At 51.6% G+C, this 17,842-nt stretch overlaps 1 protein-coding gene across 1 annotated transcript in view; it reads right to left on the bottom strand.

Annotated features, from left to right (window-relative positions):
- Positions 1-11,208, bottom strand: part of CRISPLD2 (cysteine-rich secretory protein LCCL domain containing 2) — a 67,847-nt gene extending 56,639 nt beyond the window's left edge. The window contains exon 1 of the mRNA XM_010850822.1: positions 11,061-11,208. The gene's annotated coding sequence lies outside the window, so the exon portion shown is untranslated. The remainder of the gene's footprint in view (positions 1-11,060) is intronic.
- Between the last annotated feature and the right edge of the window lie 6,634 nt (positions 11,209-17,842).

Genomic DNA, 17,842 nt, shown 5'->3' with positions numbered 1-17,842 from the left:
GGAGATGGAGGCCAACACTCATTGGCTCTTTTGCCCCCAGCTTCTCCCAGGGTGGCCAAATGCAGGCCTCGTTTCCAGAGAAGCCCTCTCCACTCTCTGTCCCTGGCCTGCAACCAACAGCATCAAACACCCGAGTGAATGCCACACAGTTGACAGAAATGCAGTCTCGGAGAGGTCTCCTTGGCAGCAGTTGAAACTCCCAGCTTGAGAGACCACAAACAAGATAAGGGCACCAGGGACGGGGGGCAGCGGCGGGGAGACACCGACAGAGCTTTCAAACCCCTCGGTCGACAGCCACTCAATCTGGGGTCGGATTCCTGCAGCATCGCCAGGATACATTTGGACTCTGGCTGTTTTCCACTCCGTTTTCTGGAAAACAAAACTGAGCCCGGGTGATCTTCCATGGTATGAGTGATGTCCGGGGCTGGACTGATGTGGAACCAAGACTTGAGATCCCACTTCTTGGAAGCATGGAGGGCTTTGTACACTTGGCTGCTGCCACAAAGCTCTGCCATCACCCTCCGCCCCGCCTAAGAGTCTGTGGACGTCAAGGGCACCCACAGCCTCACATGCCCCCAATCCACCTCAGGGTCTCCTGCCACTCAACTCAACTCTCAGGAGCGAAATGAAGAAAGAGAATGTGGATGAACCTGGAGGCGTCACTCTGACCAGGCTGCTTTCGCCTGTGTTTAGGAAAGTCTGCCAGAAAGATGAATCTTCATGGGACCCGCCAGCCGGCAGCCCTGAGGCCGTGCCAAGCTCTCTGCTCCTGCACACGCTGTTCCCGTGGCTCAGCCTGTGACCCCAACCTGCCCCGCCCCCGCCGGGGCCCGGCGGATGAATTCCTGCCCGTGGATTAGGACTCAACTTTGGGGTCGCAGCTTAATCATGGCCCCAGACCTGTCCGCCTTGTTCACCACTGAATCGCCAAAGTCTGACCTCGTCTGAACGAGGAGATCTGTACATTCACTTCGTAAATGTTTATAGAACATTGTTGGCATCTTCGTCGGTGAACAAGATTGACAGGTCTGCAGGCGTGATTCAGCTCCCGGAGATTTCCGGAAAGTGGTGACCCTTTGACTCCTCCACTGAGTCTTTCTGTGGAACAGAGACTGATCTGCCTGTGAGGGGAGGAGCCAGGCTGGGATCAAGGGATGAGCCGTGGGACAAGGAATCACAGGGTCACAACATTACAGGGTTCATTGCGTGGTTAATGGCTAATCGTATTGGCTATGACAATAATAATGATGCTAAATGCTCCACAGATCCATTGTTTGGAGAGATTTGAGGAAGACTGGGATTAATAATGGTGAATGAAATGAAAAAGGCTATTCTCTCTTATTTCAAAGTCTCTTCTTGGAGACAAATCTAATTTTTAAAACTCCTATTAGATGTCTAATGCTGGTGGGGAAGATAAAAAAAATAAAAAGGCCTCCCTTAAATCTGAAATATGCTTCAGTTCCCTACATGCCTGGGGCCTTAGCCACTTTCTCTCAGCTTTCTGGGGAAGTGATGACTCGAGATGTCACAGACAGGGTCTGCAGCACGAATATGATCAGCTGGCCAGGAACCGGATTCACAATGACAGTTATCCGGCTCAGTGGCCATTGCTGCCCTGAGGCTGGGTCTCTTTCCAGGGCTCAGCTGAGCCCTGGGTGTCAAGGAGCCAGCAGCCTGCCTCAAGTCTGCTCACACCAGCTGCCTTGCCAGCTAGACTTGGCGCTTCTCGAGGGGCTGGAACCAGTGCTAGACTGGCAAATGTTTAATAACGGACATTTGAAAAACCTTGAAATATTCACCCTAATCTGTAGTGTCTACCCATTCCCTTGGTGTAAATATCCCCACCATGGCAATTTCAAGCCATTGATGTAGGGTCACTGAGTGTGGAGTTTCTGGAAAGAGTCCCACGATAACACACACTGTGATGCAACTTTTCCACCATACACATGGAGTAGACAGCAACCACCCCAAGAACAGAGAGAACAGTGAAGCAGGGTAAAAGATTAGGATGCAATAAGTTTGGACTAGTTACTTTTTTTTTTTTTTTTTTTTTTTTACCAGGGCCCCGGGTCCTTCATCGAGGGAGTCTTCGGTATCCACTCCGTACTCGCTTCCGCTTCCGCTGCCGCAGAGCCACACGGGACGCGTAGTCCGTGAAAAGTAGAAGCAGCTAAAGCGTCCACAGTGTGACCAGGAAGTCTACTTTTATTTTAAGTAAGACTTATTTCATTGTAAGTTTATATAACATATAATGGTGGTTGTGTGTACAGGGAACTATAGCCATTATTTTGTAATAAACTATAAGAGCAAAAATCCGAAAATATGTATATGGAGGGCTTCCTAGGTGGCACAGTGGTAAAGAATCCACCTGCCAATGCCACAGACCCAGGAGACAGGTCCCTAGGGGGGAAAGATCTCCTGGAGAAGGGCATGGCAACCCACTCCAGGATTCTTGCCTGGAGAATCCCATGGACAGAGGAGCCTGGCGGGCTACAGTCCAAGGGATTGTAAAGAGTAGGACATGACTGAGTAATTGGGCACGCACATGCACACACACACACATGTATAACTGAATCGCTGTATTGTACACCTGAGACTTACACGACACTGGGAATCAACTATATTTCAATTAAAAAAAAAAATGATGGTGGGATTGAACTGGCCCACAGCTTTTCCGGAAACTTAACCATCAGCTCCCATAAGCCGGTATGAGCCAGCTCCAGCACGGCACTGGCCGAATGGGTCTTACTCAACCCGAAACTTCGGGGCGTATTAACTGCTCAACAAACAGTTCTCACCAATCACCCAGCCAACACGTGATGAGTGAGGACAACGTGGCTGACCTGTTTTGGGTCCTCTACTCCCAGAATCTTGTCTTTTACCGTCTCTGCAGACTGCTGGGGTCACTATGACTGTGATTCCTATTTTACAGATGAGGAAACTAAGGCTCAGCACAGACGAGCAACTTGCTCACAGTTGTGCAGAATGCCTGCAGACGACGGCAAGCAGCCTGCCACGCTCTGACTCCCTGCCTGCCTTGCCCTCCAAAATATCAGGGCAGTTCTGACTTGCACCCCCATGTCAGCAAGAGCCCCCACAGCTTGCCCCAAAGGCAGGGGCATCAGGGCTCCAAGCTTCCTCAGGAGCATAAAGGAGAACTCAGAATGTGAGCGAGGCCAAAGGCAGAGCAGAGTCAGACCCACAAACCACCCAGAAATTCCAGGAATGAAGTGGCGGCTAGGAGAAGGGGGGCGGGACACCCCAGCCTGTCTCGGGCAGATCCCAGGGCTGGGAAGAGCGGCTGGGTAAGTACCAGACACGCCGAGGGCGGGGATCTCCCTCCTCCACGGGAGCCAGTTTTCCTTAAACCCTTCTCGACAGAATTAGGGAAAGACCATGGAGGACTGTCCCTTCCTTTGTCAACTGCTCTGCCCCCAACCCCACAAAGACGGACATTAGGCTTAACAAAAAAGGCCACCCCCACGGGCACCTTCTTTCCTCCTATCCCCTCAGCAAAAGATATGTCCTTATGGGATACACAGGGCAACAACTCGGTATGTTTAACTGAATATAATATATAAAACCCGTTCAGTTTTTAAAATACTATGCAGAGAACATACACAATTCTGAACAAAAAGCGCACTTACGCTTAATCTACTCCGTGCAGGAAAAAAAAAAAACAGGTTTGTTCAATGCAAGCCAAGATAATATACGAGAAGCCACTTTAAAGTGACTGGATAATAAATTAATATACTCTTCAAATACCTAGTACATGACGCCTGGGGCCCTTTTCTCCCTTCTCGCAGACATGTGGATGTTTCCTTGGAAACAATGCTCCCAGAAAGCTTTAGATAAGTGGCAGGAAACCTCCAGCTCCCAAAAACAAGAAATCGAGGACTCTCAGGAGACATCAAAGAAAAGTGTGGACAGTGGGTCAAACCTGGTTTGAATCCTGACTCTGTGACGTAGACCTGGGGCTGCCCAGAAGGTCCCTCAGTCCCTCGGAGTCTCCAGTTCCTCCCCCGCAAAGCAAAGTACTGAGTTTCTCCCAGGGCTGGGGGAGAATTTGCCGATTATGGAAATAGTGGTTGTAAGGAGCCCAGCGGCAGAGTCCCGAGACTCACTGGTGTTCAATTAGTGTTTCTTTCCCGCTCCTTGAGGGTGAAACCAGCCACCCCGACACCTCCGCTCCAGGCTCCAGTGCTGGCAGCACCGGGACTATCCTCCCACCTGAAGTGCAGGGTGCACCGGTGTCAGGCGGTGCCTGCAAGGGTGAGTCACAGCCCTGAACCGAACTCAAGCCTTCTATATAACACCAGGCTATGGAATCTGCACGTGGCCTCTCGGGAGAAATCCCCAGGGCAAGCCCTCAGGTGGCCAGGGAGTCCCTGGGGTATGCAGTGAGCAAGACTCTGTCCCCAGGAGTGGGGCGCAGTGGGGGGGCGGGCATCGCAGCAAGCAGAGGAGACCATACCGAGGCTGAAGGAAGACAGCCTGGGACACCGGACGGTGAGGGTGGACAGAGGTAGGGGCAGTGACCACTCTGGCTGGGGTGAACTCCAGGCAGCGGGAACTGCAAGGACGAACGCTCTGAGATGGTCACTGTCTTTGGCCTGGACAAGAAGGGTCAGAGTAGTGTGACCAGGGAGAAATGGGGTCACAGAGGCAAACAGGGCCAGGCAGCCTGGGGCCCCGAGGGCCTTGACAAAGAGTGTTGATTTTACTCTAAATGCAAAGCGGAGTGGGGGGTGGGGGGTGTGTGTGTGTGAGTGTGTGTGTGTGTGTGTGCGTGTGCACACGGGAGCACACTTCAGGTGCAGAGCAGATGAAGCCAATGGTGACAGGGTCTGATTTATGCTCTGAGAACCTGGCAGATGCAGCTCCGCAGATGGGGCTCACAGACCTAATGCTGAGCTGAAGAGGCCAGACTCCAGTGATGAAACATCCATGCTGCCCTTGATGTAAACTTCAAAACCAGCCAAAACCTACTCCAACCTACTCCAACAGAAGCACAGAAATGGTTCCCCTCGGGGGTGGGGCTGTGGGAGGGGCCTGGGGGGAGTCAGGCTCTGTCACGCTGGGGCCCGAGCCTGCACGTGCGCACTTGGAGAAAACGCCATCCCCCTGTGCATGAATGCGTGTGCTTCCTTCTCTAGCATGTTCAACTTTAATAAAAAGTTTAAGAGAAGAGTTAAAGAGGCTCTGGCTTCTGTTGGAAGAATGCCTCCACAGAAGCAGGAGAAGAGCACTGTGCAAGAGATTACCGTCTGGGCTCTTCCCTGAGTATCAGCGCTGAGACAAGTCCGGGGCCTGGACTCCGACAGCCCTTCGAAGTGAACCTGAAGGTGCTGGAGCCCAGAGCAGGCTCTGTGCGGCCGGGGCCTCCCAACTGGGCCAGACAGCGACTCTGCCAGACAGGGCCCGGTTCATCCTGGTCTGAGAGGGCACTTTGTCCAGCGATGCCAAAGCTGAAAATATCTCAGTCCCCGGGAAGCCCGGCCTTGACGGTTCCCGGGAATAAACAGTGTTTTTAAAGCAGCCAGTGCTTCCCCCCATGAGAACAGACTGGCTGTGTTGGGAGCCAGCTGGGGGCGGGATGGAGAGATGCAGCAGACATGTACAGACACACAGATGTATTTTGAACGCTGGAGAGGAAACAGCCCTTTCTTTCAGAGGGGCCGCTTAGGGGTCACCAACAGACGGACTTCACAAGGTCCTGGGCACACGGGCTCTAAACACAGCTGAAGGAAAAGGCTGGAACCCTCAGGACATTTGCTCAAGCCCTAGAGCAATGGGTGCTGGCAAACCTAGCGTCATCCCGGAAGAAAGGCCTAAGAACACGCCAGCAACTTGCTCTCAGGGGCCTCGACTTGACAGAAGAGGTCATTATAGCTCCCAAGCCACTGGCTCCATCCCTGCCACGTGACTTCTCTGTGCTCATACCAGGTCCGGTAAACGGAACCGTCCGCCCCAATCAGCCGCCCCGCCCACCCCATTCTGGGCCCCTGCCCAGGGAAAGTCTTCCAGGCTTTCCCGGGCAGTGGGTCCCACCCTGGAGCCTGCACCAGAAACTGCTGGAAGTCGAGCTAAAGCACAGATTGCTGGCCCCATCCCCCGAGCTTTTGGAGGTCTGCAGTGGAGCTGAGAATCGGCATCCTGACAGCTCCCCTGGGTGCTGCTGCTGGCCCTGGGACCTCACTTTGAGAACTGCTGCTCTAGGTGGCACCAGCCTCTCAAATCTCCCCATGCTGCACCTTAGTCCGGTGTTTCGCAAACTCTAGCCCTTGGCACACCCGCTACCCCAAGCTTTGCCCACCTTCCTACCATCTCCCTGTTCTAGTTCATATTTCTTATTTTTATTTGTTGGTTCACTTTGGGAGTTCAAAGAAATTTATGTTAAAAAGGGAACCTTCAGAACTTCCTGGTGGTCCAATGGTTGAGACTCTGAACTTCCAAGGCAGGGAGCACAGATTGATCCCTGGTTGAGAACTAAGCCCAAATGCTGCGCAGGGCAGCCAAAAATTTAAAAAAAAAAAAAAAGTGGGGAGGAGGGGCCTTCTATGATCAGCATGTGCAGAGAACCTGATCCCTCCTGCTGTGACCGGAAAGCAGGAGTGAGATGAACCTGGGTGAACATGGAGCAGAGCTAGGACCAGAGGCCTCATTGTAGAAGGTGCTCTGTCTTTGTTGTAAAGGGAGGTCAGTCTTGTAAAGGGTGGGTTGCTGCTGGGTCAGCACACAGGCTCAGTCACCTTGGGGATGGGCCGGGATGGGCTTCACACACTGCGGGGGACACCAATCATCCCACCGTGACCTACTCTCAGGGACGAAGGCCACACCGTGACTCCTCTGTGCCCCACAGCTCAGAGCAGGAGATCCAAATTCAGCACAGCTGACCCCATCACAGGGCAGGCTCCTCCACCCTGAGCCTGACCTCCAGACCCCTAGACCCCAGACAGCTGAGCTTCCTGTCACTCTCAGGGTACCAGGGGAGCCCTCCTCCAGGCCTCTGCACAAACATGGTCCCTCTCCCAGCACACCCCTCAACGTCCCACCCACCCACCGTCACCTTCCTTGCCAGGAACACCGCCTCTTTGCTCTAAAACGACTTCTGTGTGTGCATGCTAAGTCATTTTAGTCCTGTCTGACTCCTTGCGACCCCGTGGACTGTAGCCCACCAGGCTCCTCTGTCCATGGGATTCTCCAGGCAAGAATACTGGAGTGGGTTGCCATTCTCTCTTCCAGGAGATCTTTTCAATACAGGGATCAAACCCAAGTCTCCTGCGTCTCCTTTTACCACTGAGCCACCAGTAAAAGAACTTCTAGGATCTTATCAAATCAGCCACAGCAGTTGCCAGCTGGATGCCAGTCCCTAGTTCTAGAGAGATCCAGAAGTTTTCAATCCAAAAGAACGTCAGGGAGGGGTCCATTCTCGGACCACTTGACTACAAACAAAATGGAAGCTGGATTCTTTTCCTTCCAGGATTTTACCATTCTGCACTCACAGTGGGAAATGATCCAGAAACTTGGACTGAAAATGTGGGATTTCATAATTTATAATATTTTTTTTAAATGATGGTCCAAAAGTTGCATAATCCTCATTAGGACTTTTCTTTTTTCCCCTGAATTTGTGGTTTTTTTCTAAGCTGACGCAGCACTTGGGGCAATCAGAGAAGATAAATTTCCCTGGGGCTGGACCACAAGAAACTGTCTGTCCCCACAATCTTGGGTGGGGGGGGTTGTCTATCACCAAGTACCCACAAATGCACAGCCTGGGGTACAAGATGTTCCCCAGGACAACATCTCTGACAAGAATCTCTGCCAGTTGCTCTCCAGGGTGAGGGGTGGGGAGATACTGTGAACACTTCCCCCAAAACACCCAGGCGCCCCATTCTCTATGCTCATGGCAGAGGGCCTTGATTCCTTCTGGAAGGAGATGATCTCAGTTGATGCCTCTTCAAGATGAAACTCTAGAAAAAGGGACACATGATCCTTAACAAGGTAAAAATAAGGTTACCAGGGGACCCACCTATTCTACTCACAGGGGAAGAACCAAAACAACTGAAAATGGGTGTACAAAAAAAAGTGTACACAGATGTCAACAGCAGCATTATGCGCAACAGCCGAAAGGGGGAAATGGCCCAAACTTCCAGCAGTGGATGAGAGGATCAACTAAGGGTGGTCTGTCCTGCCCATACCGTGGAAGAGTATTCCACTGCGAAAAAGGGCGCAGCACTGACACAGGCTCCAACATGCATGAACCTTGACCATGTCATGCTCAGTGAGAGACGCCAGACACAGAAAGCCACATACCGGATGGTTTCTTTTACACAAAATGTCCAGAATTAAGCAAATCCAGAGAGACAAAGCAGATGAGCAGTTGCCAGGGGCTGAGGAGGACAGAATGTGGAGTGACTGTTAATACTGGTTGTAAGGTTTCCTTTCAGAGTGGTGAAAATGTCCTGGAATTAGACAGCGTTGATAGTTTCACAACACAGCTAATGTACTAGATGCCACCAAACTATGTACTTTAAAATGATAAATCTCATGCTATTAGTATTTTACAATACTAAAATCATTTTTTTCCAAGGGAAAGGAAAAAAAAAAAAAAAACAAGAGCAGCCTGTCCCTCCCTGTTCCAGAACAGAGTGTGCTCCCCTTGGGACTTTGTGAGGGGCTCCAGATCCCAATCGTAGTCAGCTCAGTGAACTGAAGATGAAATGATGCCTATGTTCCGTTTTCCTTTCTTGACAAGCCATCAGCCCCTTTGAGTGATGCTGGGTTTGCACATCTGGGACTGATCAAAAACCAGTGAGTCTGCAAAAAAAGGTGGGGGGGGAGTCTTCCTAGGTCGGGAGTAAGCAGACACAGAGGCACCTCCCATACATAGTAAATTACTCTGGTGACAGAGAAAAGAAATGTTCCAGCTCCCATGAGGCCAAAGAGGTCAGCATTCAGAGGTCCTGCCTTTAAAAGCTGGTTTTCAAATGCAACCTACAGAAAAACCCAGGTATCCAATGTGGGGTCGCTGAGGGAAGGATGAAGTGTGGGGTTCTTCAGAGGCCCATGCTCCACTCCTGGGGCTCCAGCCCCTCCCTATCCAGCCAGCTCTCCTTGGCAGTCCAGAGGCAGGGCTGTGGGAGCAGCTGGCATTGCTCTGGGTTCCCCAGCAGGGCCCCTGCTTACTGATGCAGGTACCTGTTGGCAGAGTGGATCCCAAGCCCCCGTGTCAGTGTCTCCTCTCCAGCCCCACCCCTAACCAGGGCCGGGGAATTCAGACCCCACACGGCAGAAGCCTTGCCCAGAAGCAAGCTCTGAGCTGACAGTCATGTGGCCAGTCATCGGACCAGCATCTTTTCCCAGGATCTGAGGGAGAACACAGCTAGGATGGCAGCTGTCCCCGACCCTGCCCATGTCATGTTGGGTACATGCCTTCATCACTCGGAGCCTCAATTTCCTCCTTGTAAAAAGGAAGACAGTCCAGCTCACAAATAAGTCAGTGGTCATCCATGTAAAACCCCAGGCATGTCTGGCCCACAGTAAGTGCCAGATGAATGTCAGCTGCTGATAGGACTACAAACGCGATCATTACTATTCCTACTCCGATTTTTTAAGAGACTGTAAAAATCAAGACCACTCTCTTCATTCTCTTCCCTGACTGCATCGTCAGGGACGGGCTGGCCCCAACTCTGCTAACTGTGTTTTACCTGGAGCCCCTCTCAAACAAAATGATCCCTCAGGTTTGAAGGTCAGGTTCAGAGGTGGAGTTAGCAATTGGACAGAGAAGTGTCTTAAAGGAGGCAGGACTCAGCCCTTAAGTGTAAAGGCTAAGTGCAGACAGATAGACCTGAGGTGACAGCATCACACACAGCCATCAAGTGCACAAAACAAATAGGCCCAAGAGTTCCCCTCTGGATCTGTTTGGAGAAGGGGGCATGCCTTTCATCCTGTCCTTCACATCCTGGCCTCTCATCTATCAGGTTCTAGACCCTAGATGCCCTGACCCTTCTGGGGAAGGCAGGCTCACCCTAATCTGCCAGGGTAAGGAGCCCAAAGGCTCAAAGTGGAAACTCACAAGCCCACTCTTGGCTGGAAGGTGAGCTAAGCATCTGTCAACTCCCAGCTGCTTCCCTTGACCAGAGCAGTAACTCACCTTCCAGCTAACAGACACCCAATTCAAACTGGACTTCAATGAGCTGGCATTAGCCAGCTGGCTTGTCCACCAGCCCAGCCCTTTCCAGGGAGGCTCTGGGTCTCCACTGCCCAGGGGGCTGGCCCTGGCTCTTCCACTGGGGGTCGCAGATCTCCCAGACCCCAGAGCTGAGCCCTCAGCTGCCAGCGGTTCCCCCCATCAGAAGTTTATACAGATATCTACTCTAGCTGAAGAAACCCGGGAACTCTTCCCAAACCTGTAGAAACTGGACATGCGCCACGCCCGGACACATCCACAGCCTTATGGGGCTTTGGAGGCAGACGGAACTGGGTCCCAGCCTCCGCTCTGCCCGGACACTTCACCTCCCTGACCCTTCAATGCCTTCCTCTGAAATAGAAGAGGAAGACTACCTGGAAGGTTTGTCGCAAACACTACCGTAAAGGGGCGTGGCTCTGTAAACGGCCCAGCAGAATGCACACGCCACTAGGATCACCGCAGCCTCCACACGTGGGCAGAACACATTCAAACTCCTGCCACACGCTCTCCACTTACTGACGCCCACAGTGTACACAGGGATGCAATAGATACTGGCGAATTGCACAGGGAAGGCAAGAGTACACACAGCCTCAGGGAGCACGATTCTGCGGTCAGAACTGCTTTGAGTCCCAGGCTCCCTAGCTTCTAGTATGTGAGGTCTCAGACAACTTGCTCTCCCTGAGACTCAGTTTCTCCATCTGCAGAAGGGGATGCCGCCGAGTATGGTTCTCAAATGCAGGAGGCATGCACAGCTAACTTGCTTGCGCACAGTAAACCCTAAGAAATGGCATCTGCTCTGGTTATTCCAGCTCCAAGGAGATTGAGGGGGTGGAGAGCACGGTGCAGAGAGAGGAATCTAAGGCACACTCACCTCCCTCCGCAGGGCTCAACCACCTCCTTGCCGGCGTCTCCTGCACGGAGTGGCAGCGACAGCAGCGCAAGCACAGCAGACACAGCGGGCAGATCGCGGGATGAGGAACTCTCGGGCCGCCGAAGGATGCAGTGGGTCAGAGGACCGTACGCGCTGCCTCTTGTAGGCTGCCCGGACCCAGGAGCCACGCCCCCGGCGGCCCTAATAGGCTCGCGCCGCCGTGGCCCCGCCCCTGCACGCCTTCGGCTCCGCCCCACCCCACCCCCACCGGCCCCGCCCCTCCCGGCCTCGCCCCACTTAGGAGCCTGGCGGCCTCCGGGAGGCGCTGGCGCCTCGGGTCCGGGGCGTCGCAGGGAGGGCGGGACCACCCGCGTCCTAAAAACTCGGCTTGAGAAAAGGAGGACGCGCTCAGTTTCCTCATCATGACCATAAAACTAGCGTTTCCATTGAGAAATTAACGGTGCACCCAGCGCGGTGCCAAGCACTTTCCACCAGGGGTTTGCAAATTTACCAAATTCCACTTCTGTGCGCCTCAACTGGTAACTGGAAAATGGGAAAAGAGAAGCTACCTCCTTGGGACTGGTGTGGGCCCTATCAACTAGGGTGTAGAATACACTTGCTAAATTTATCCCCATCCTCTACATCTGGATAGAAAACTTCACTCTTGCCATCCAGACACACATATACACATAGACACACACATTCCCAATGTGCAAATGAAGACAGGAAGATGTTACTAGATGAACGCAGTAAAGCTGAGGCCCAGGCTAATCCTTAATCGTCATTATTTCAGTGTAGGTTCACAGGAATCCATTGAGATGGAAATGATCCCATTTCACAGATCAGGCAACTGAGGCTTGGAGAAGAGAGTGCCCCAAGTCCCTAGCTGGCAGTGCAGGTAAACAATTCAGTGAATTTAGAGCCAGAAGAAATCACCTTTGAGAGATGTAGCCAAGGCCCTGCTCAGCAAAGGAAGAAAGCAAGGCCACAGGAGCTAAAGGACTCCCCGGTGCTCCCCACTCTTAATGTGGACCTACTGTACGCGGGCTGGAAGAAGCACAAGCTGGAATCAAGACTGCTGGGAGAAAGATCAATAACCTCAGATATGCAGATGACACCACCCTTATGGCAGAAAGTGAAGAGGAACTAAAAAGCCTCTTGATGAAAGTGAAAGAGGAGAGTGAAAAAGTTGGCTTAAAGCTCAACATTCAGAAAACTAAGATCATGGCATCCGGTCCCATCACTTCATGGGAAATAGATGGAAACAGTGTCAGACTTTATTTTTGGGGGCTCCAAAATCACTGCAGATGGTGATTGCAGCCATGAAATTAAAAGACGCTTACTCCTTGGAAGGAAAGTTATGACCAACCTAGATAGCATATTCAAAAGCAGAGACATTACTTTGCCAACAAAGGTCCGTCTAGTCAAGGTCATGGTTTTTCCAGTAGTCATGTATGGATGTGAGAGTTGGACTGTGAAGAAAGCTGAGTGCTGAAGAATTGATGCTTTTGAATTGTGGTGTTGGAGAAGACTCTTGAGAGTCCCTTGGACTGCAAGGAGATCCAACCAGTCCATTCTAAAGGAGATCAGTCCTGGGTGTTCTTTGGAAGGACTGATGCTGAAGCTGAAACTCCAATACTTTGGCCACCTCATGTGAAGAGTTGACTCATTGGAAAAGACCCTGATGCTGGGAGGGACTGGGGCAGGAGGAGAAGGGGACGACAGAGGATGAGATGGCTGGATGGCATCACCGACTTGATGGACATGAATTTGGGTGAACTCATGAGTTGGTGATGGACAGGGAGGCCTGGCATGCTGCAGTTCATGGGGTCGCAAAGAGTCGGACACGACTGAGCGACTGAACTAACTGAACTGAACTGTATGCGGGCAGTGCTGGTGCCCGAGGGAGCCTGTCCTCACCACGCTGCTTATTCCTGACTGAAGACACCGAATCACTCAGTATCAGCTTTTCCCCAACAGCCCCATCCAGTCACTCTGCACTGGCCCCTGCGCTGTACAGCAGTGAGCAGGCACAGACATGCCCCTCTGGGCCTGGAATCTGAGTCTGGAGTGTCAATGGTTCAGAGCACTTGGCTGGTCAGGGGAGGGGGGTGGTCAGGGAGGATGGGGTAAATATAAGGGAAGAACTTCAGTGACTGGCCAGGCATGTGTGACTAGGATTCAGAAAACTGGAAACTCTTGAAGATTTAGGTGCAGCTCAAATGCAATTTTTTTTAAAAAAAGTTATCTTTTTAACTCATTTTATTTTCATCTTTTACTTTTCTTCCTCTTCTCAGTTTTTGAAGCATCGTTCTCAGCTCAACACTTATTCATTCAATACTTATTAAGCTCCCACTATGTGTCAAGCTCTGTCCCAAGTACTGGGCATTTAGTGGTAAGCAAAACAGACTGCTTCATAACCAGCGTCCTCGGTGTGACAAAGGGCAGATCCAAGGAGAGGAGTGAGCTGTATTCCTGACAGATGCCTCTCAGGTACCCAGCCTCATACCTGTCATCCTGGCAAACCCCCCTGCTCCCAACAGCCCTCCGAAGCTGGTGCTACCACCATCAAGAAACTGAGTACAGAGAATGTAAGTAGCTTTCCCAAGGTTGAACAGCTCCCCAGTGGAGGTACTGGGATTTGTTCGTTTGTTTTTTCACTAGAGGAGAAATTTTATTTTACATTTACAATTTCAATTAAACTTTGGTTGAACAACGACACTGCATCTGAGCCTCGGGAACACAGGGCGGCTTTCTGAAGGCCTCACTTCTCCCCTTCCCTCGCTGGTTCCCTGCTCGCAGGCACGCTCCCACCTACCACAAGGAACTGGGATTCCAACTCAGGCTCGCACCACTCACCTGCTGCCGCCTCGTGCACCATTAACCCTGGGGCTCAGGGGGCTGGGACGAAGCGGCTCCTGCCCCCGCAGAGGGGAAGAGAAGCAACTCAGACTGATTTCTCACAGGCCCAGCATGCAGGGGGGGTGCGGATGGGGGTGGTCAACAACGAAACATCTCCAGTTTGGCTGAGTTGGGCCTCCCCTCCTTTGGCAGCCGCCCTGTGGGCTCCTCGCTAGTTCTGGATGGCTCTGGGGACACCATCCCCAGTTCAGGTGTTCCAGGGGCGCCACTGGCAGAGCTGCAACCTGAGGGCACCTCTCTATAACGTCACCCCCAAGCCGACGTGCCAACTCCTATCCAGACTGGCTGCCGCTGCCCCGCCCCCTGCACCAAGGAACTGCCAACACCCACCTCCTCCACTCCCTGCTTCTCCTTTCCTCTCTCTCTGTGGGCTCCTCTGCATTTGTGCAGCTGCTTCTTGTCCGTCCAGAGCTGCCTGCTGACTTCCGGCAAGCACTCACGTCTGAGACCTTGGCCCCTAAACCAAGTGGCCTGAGGGGAACAGGGAGCTGGATGTGCCACAGTGTGAACCCACTAGACATTTCTCAGCAACCTCATTTCTCTTTAACATCTCAATGGGGTTAATATTTCTCAAACGGGATGTTAGGGTCACTGCTGCTCTGTAACAAACCATCCCAAAAGGTAGTGGCTTAAAACAACCATTTTCCTTGATACAAATGAACTTACTTATAAAACAAAAACAGACTCACAGACAAGAGAACAAGCTTATGATTGCCAGGGGGAAGGACAGAGAGAAGGGATACTTAGGGAGTTTATGGCTGACATGTACACACTGCTATATTTAAAATGGATAACAACAAGGACCTAATACAGCACACGGAACTCTGCCTAATATTATGTGGCAGTCTGAATGGGAGGGGAGCTTGGAGGAAAATGTATACCTGGACGTGCATGCCTGAGTCCCTTCACTGTTCACCTGAAACTATCACAGCATCGTTTGTTAATCAGCTATGCTCCAATACAGAAGTTAAAAAAAAAAAAGTTTAACCTAAAGAAAAAAGAAAGAAACATCACTCTGTTCACGGTTTTACAGGTCAGGAATGTGGGATGGGCTCTGCTGGATGGTTCTTCCTTGCCTCATCGAGTGCCTGCCGTCAGATGCTGGCTAGGCTGCAGACACTGGAAGGTCCCCCCTGGCCGGATACCCAAGCTGTCATTCTCGTGGTAGGAGCTCCATGCGGCCTTTCCAGGCAGTCAGACTTTTTACTTTCCCCAGAGCAAGCCTCCCAAGAGAACCAGGCAAAAGATGCAGGACCTTTGATGGCCTGGCGGTGGAAGAACATCACTGCTCCCACACCCTTGGTCAAAGCACAGGAGAGAGGGCACAGACCACACTTTTCAACAGGTACAGATCAGAGAATCTGCAGGCTTGTTTTAAATCCTCCCCAAGTTTTAAAACAGATACAACAGGGAACTCCCTGGTGGTCCAGGGATTAAGACTCTGTGCTCTCACTACGTTAGGCCCCAGTTTGATCCCTGGTTGGGGAACCAAGATCCCGAAAGCCATGCGGTATGGCCAAATCAATTAATTAGAAGAACAGACACAATATGTGAAAACACATAAACAGTGCCTGGCACCAAGCAGACATTCAGTGAAAGATGACCGATCCTTCTTAGGGGAAGGAGGGTCTACATGAACGACTTTGAATCCTGGTTCCACCAGCTCTGTGTCTTTGTTCAAGTCACCTGACCTCTCTGAGCTGCAATCGCCTCCCAGGCTGGCTAACCCAAGGGTCAGTTTGAGCCCAGGTCTGTAGCTTTCCGGAACCAGCAGGGCTGAGTTCAAATCCTGGCTCCTCCACCTCCAGGCCTGGCCTTTGTTCAGCTTCCCGTGTGTAAAATGAGGTGATCATAACAGCATCTTTCTCTCCCATGGCTGCCATGAGCATTAAATGGTTAATATAAGGAAACTAGTCAGACAGGGTCTGGCGCTTAGCAAGTATTAGTTAATATTACTGTTATTAGGGCCAACAGAGTACAAAGGGAGAGGTTTGATTTCCATCGACTTTTCCATCATTGTGCAATCTTAGACTTTGGTTTCCAAAAAACTGCATTTCAATTTGAATAAAACGGTGTGTCATGGGCAATGTGGACTCCTGGGAGGTCCTGGATGGGAAAGAACTGAGAGGCACCCAAAGGTCCTCTTGGGAAGGGACTGGCTACATACATCCATGGGAATCCCAGCAAAGGAGCCTATGTGCCACCCAGGCAGCAGTTAAGTCATGGAGACTTTGAGACCAAGGAAAAGGCCGTCTGGTCATAATGAAGCCCAGGTTGGAAAAAGAACGCTTGGGCCTGGAGAGGTTCCATCATCTTGTCTGCTTGCTCTCTCAGAACCAAGGTGGGCTAATGCGAGGACCACACACGTCTGCAGAATAGAGGGGTCTTCAGATGGCCATGAAAGTTTAATCATCCACAGCAAAGATCAAAGTCTCTCCTTCCTGTCTCTCGAGGTGGCTGCCATAGAACTGATGGGTCTAGAACTCACACCAATGTCTTCTTACCAGCTGTTTTCACTGGAGTCTCCTTGAGCTGGACACCAAGCGCCAGGGTCGGGGAGTTCCAGCTTCTCGTTTGTTCCTGCCACACCCATTTAGCAGCTGCACAAAGCCACTGAGCCTCAATTCAGCATCAAAGACCTCTAACAAGTTGAGTCAAGGAGACAAGGGGGTACCATTTTGTGATGGGTATTAGCTTAGAAAGAAGAACCAAAAAAGTGGGAAAGATGGTGACCCCTCTGTGTTGACAAGTGCCAACTGTGTGGTCCTCTGGGATCTCGGTGGGATGGGTTTGCTTGACTTGTTGAAGAGGAAGGCCCAAGGGTGATTTCCACATCTTATATTAGCAGGTGACTCTTGGTGGGGGATGTAAATCTAGGGGAAGACCTTGATCAATTGAAGCGGCATGTAACAGAAACCCACTTGAGGTAGCTTAAGCACAGAAGGGGGTTTCTTGGCAGGATACTGGGTTACTGTAGAATTCAAGGACAGCCAAGACCCTCAAAGAACGAGAATTAGTCCTGGAAGCACGTCAAGCGTGCTGTCAGTACTTTCTGTGTGTACTTTCTCACCTCTCACAGTAGGGGTCCCTTCCTTCTCCCTCTGCAGCCTGGCCTTGCTCATCGCCTATGGACATGGCCATCCCACCAGCAAGGGAGCTCACATCTCCCTTGTTCCAGGGACCAGCTCAGGGTGTACCCAGTTGTCTCACAGTTCCAACTTCCTAGAGAGAGAATCTGACTGGCCCTGTTGGGAGGAGATGTCACTCTACAGTCAAGGCCCCGAAGTGCCTGGGATTTAATGCCCCTGAGACATTGGCCAACCGTGGCTAACAGGGCTGGGGGTGTAAATACCCCAGACCCTGTGCTCTTGGCTGGGATGACTCAGAGGTGGATGTTTCCCAGATTCTCTAGCTGGTCACACAGTAGTCATCAGCTTAATGCTATATACATTACATTCCTGCCCTTCCTGCATCACTAGACTTATCTCCTTCTTGTATTCCTTGTGAGTGCACGCATTCAGTCATGTCTGACTCCTTGAGATCCCACGGACTGCAGGACTCCAGGCTCCTCTGTCCGTGGGATTTTCAGGCAAGAATAATGGAGTGGGTTAGCCATTTGCTCCTCCAGGGGATCTTCCTTACCCAGGGATCGAACCCAGGTTTTCCTGCACTGGCAGGCGGATCCTTTACCAATTGAGCCACCTGGGAAGCTCCTGTATTCCTTCTACATCTCAAATAAGCTGCCTGCCCTCAAATCTTCAGCTCAGCATCTGCTTCTGGAAACCCTAACTACGACAAGGACCTGAAGTTTAGGAAGGCGAGCCCAGGAATCTGTTTGCTGAGGATATCTGTGCATTCAT

This window comes from Bison bison, unplaced genomic scaffold (assembly GCF_000754665.1).
Source record: "Bison bison bison isolate TAMUID 2011002044 unplaced genomic scaffold, Bison_UMD1.0 scf7180017864295, whole genome shotgun sequence".
Taxonomy (NCBI): Eukaryota; Metazoa; Chordata; class Mammalia; order Artiodactyla; family Bovidae; genus Bison; species Bison bison.
This window is presented reverse-complemented; position numbering and strand designations above follow the sequence as displayed.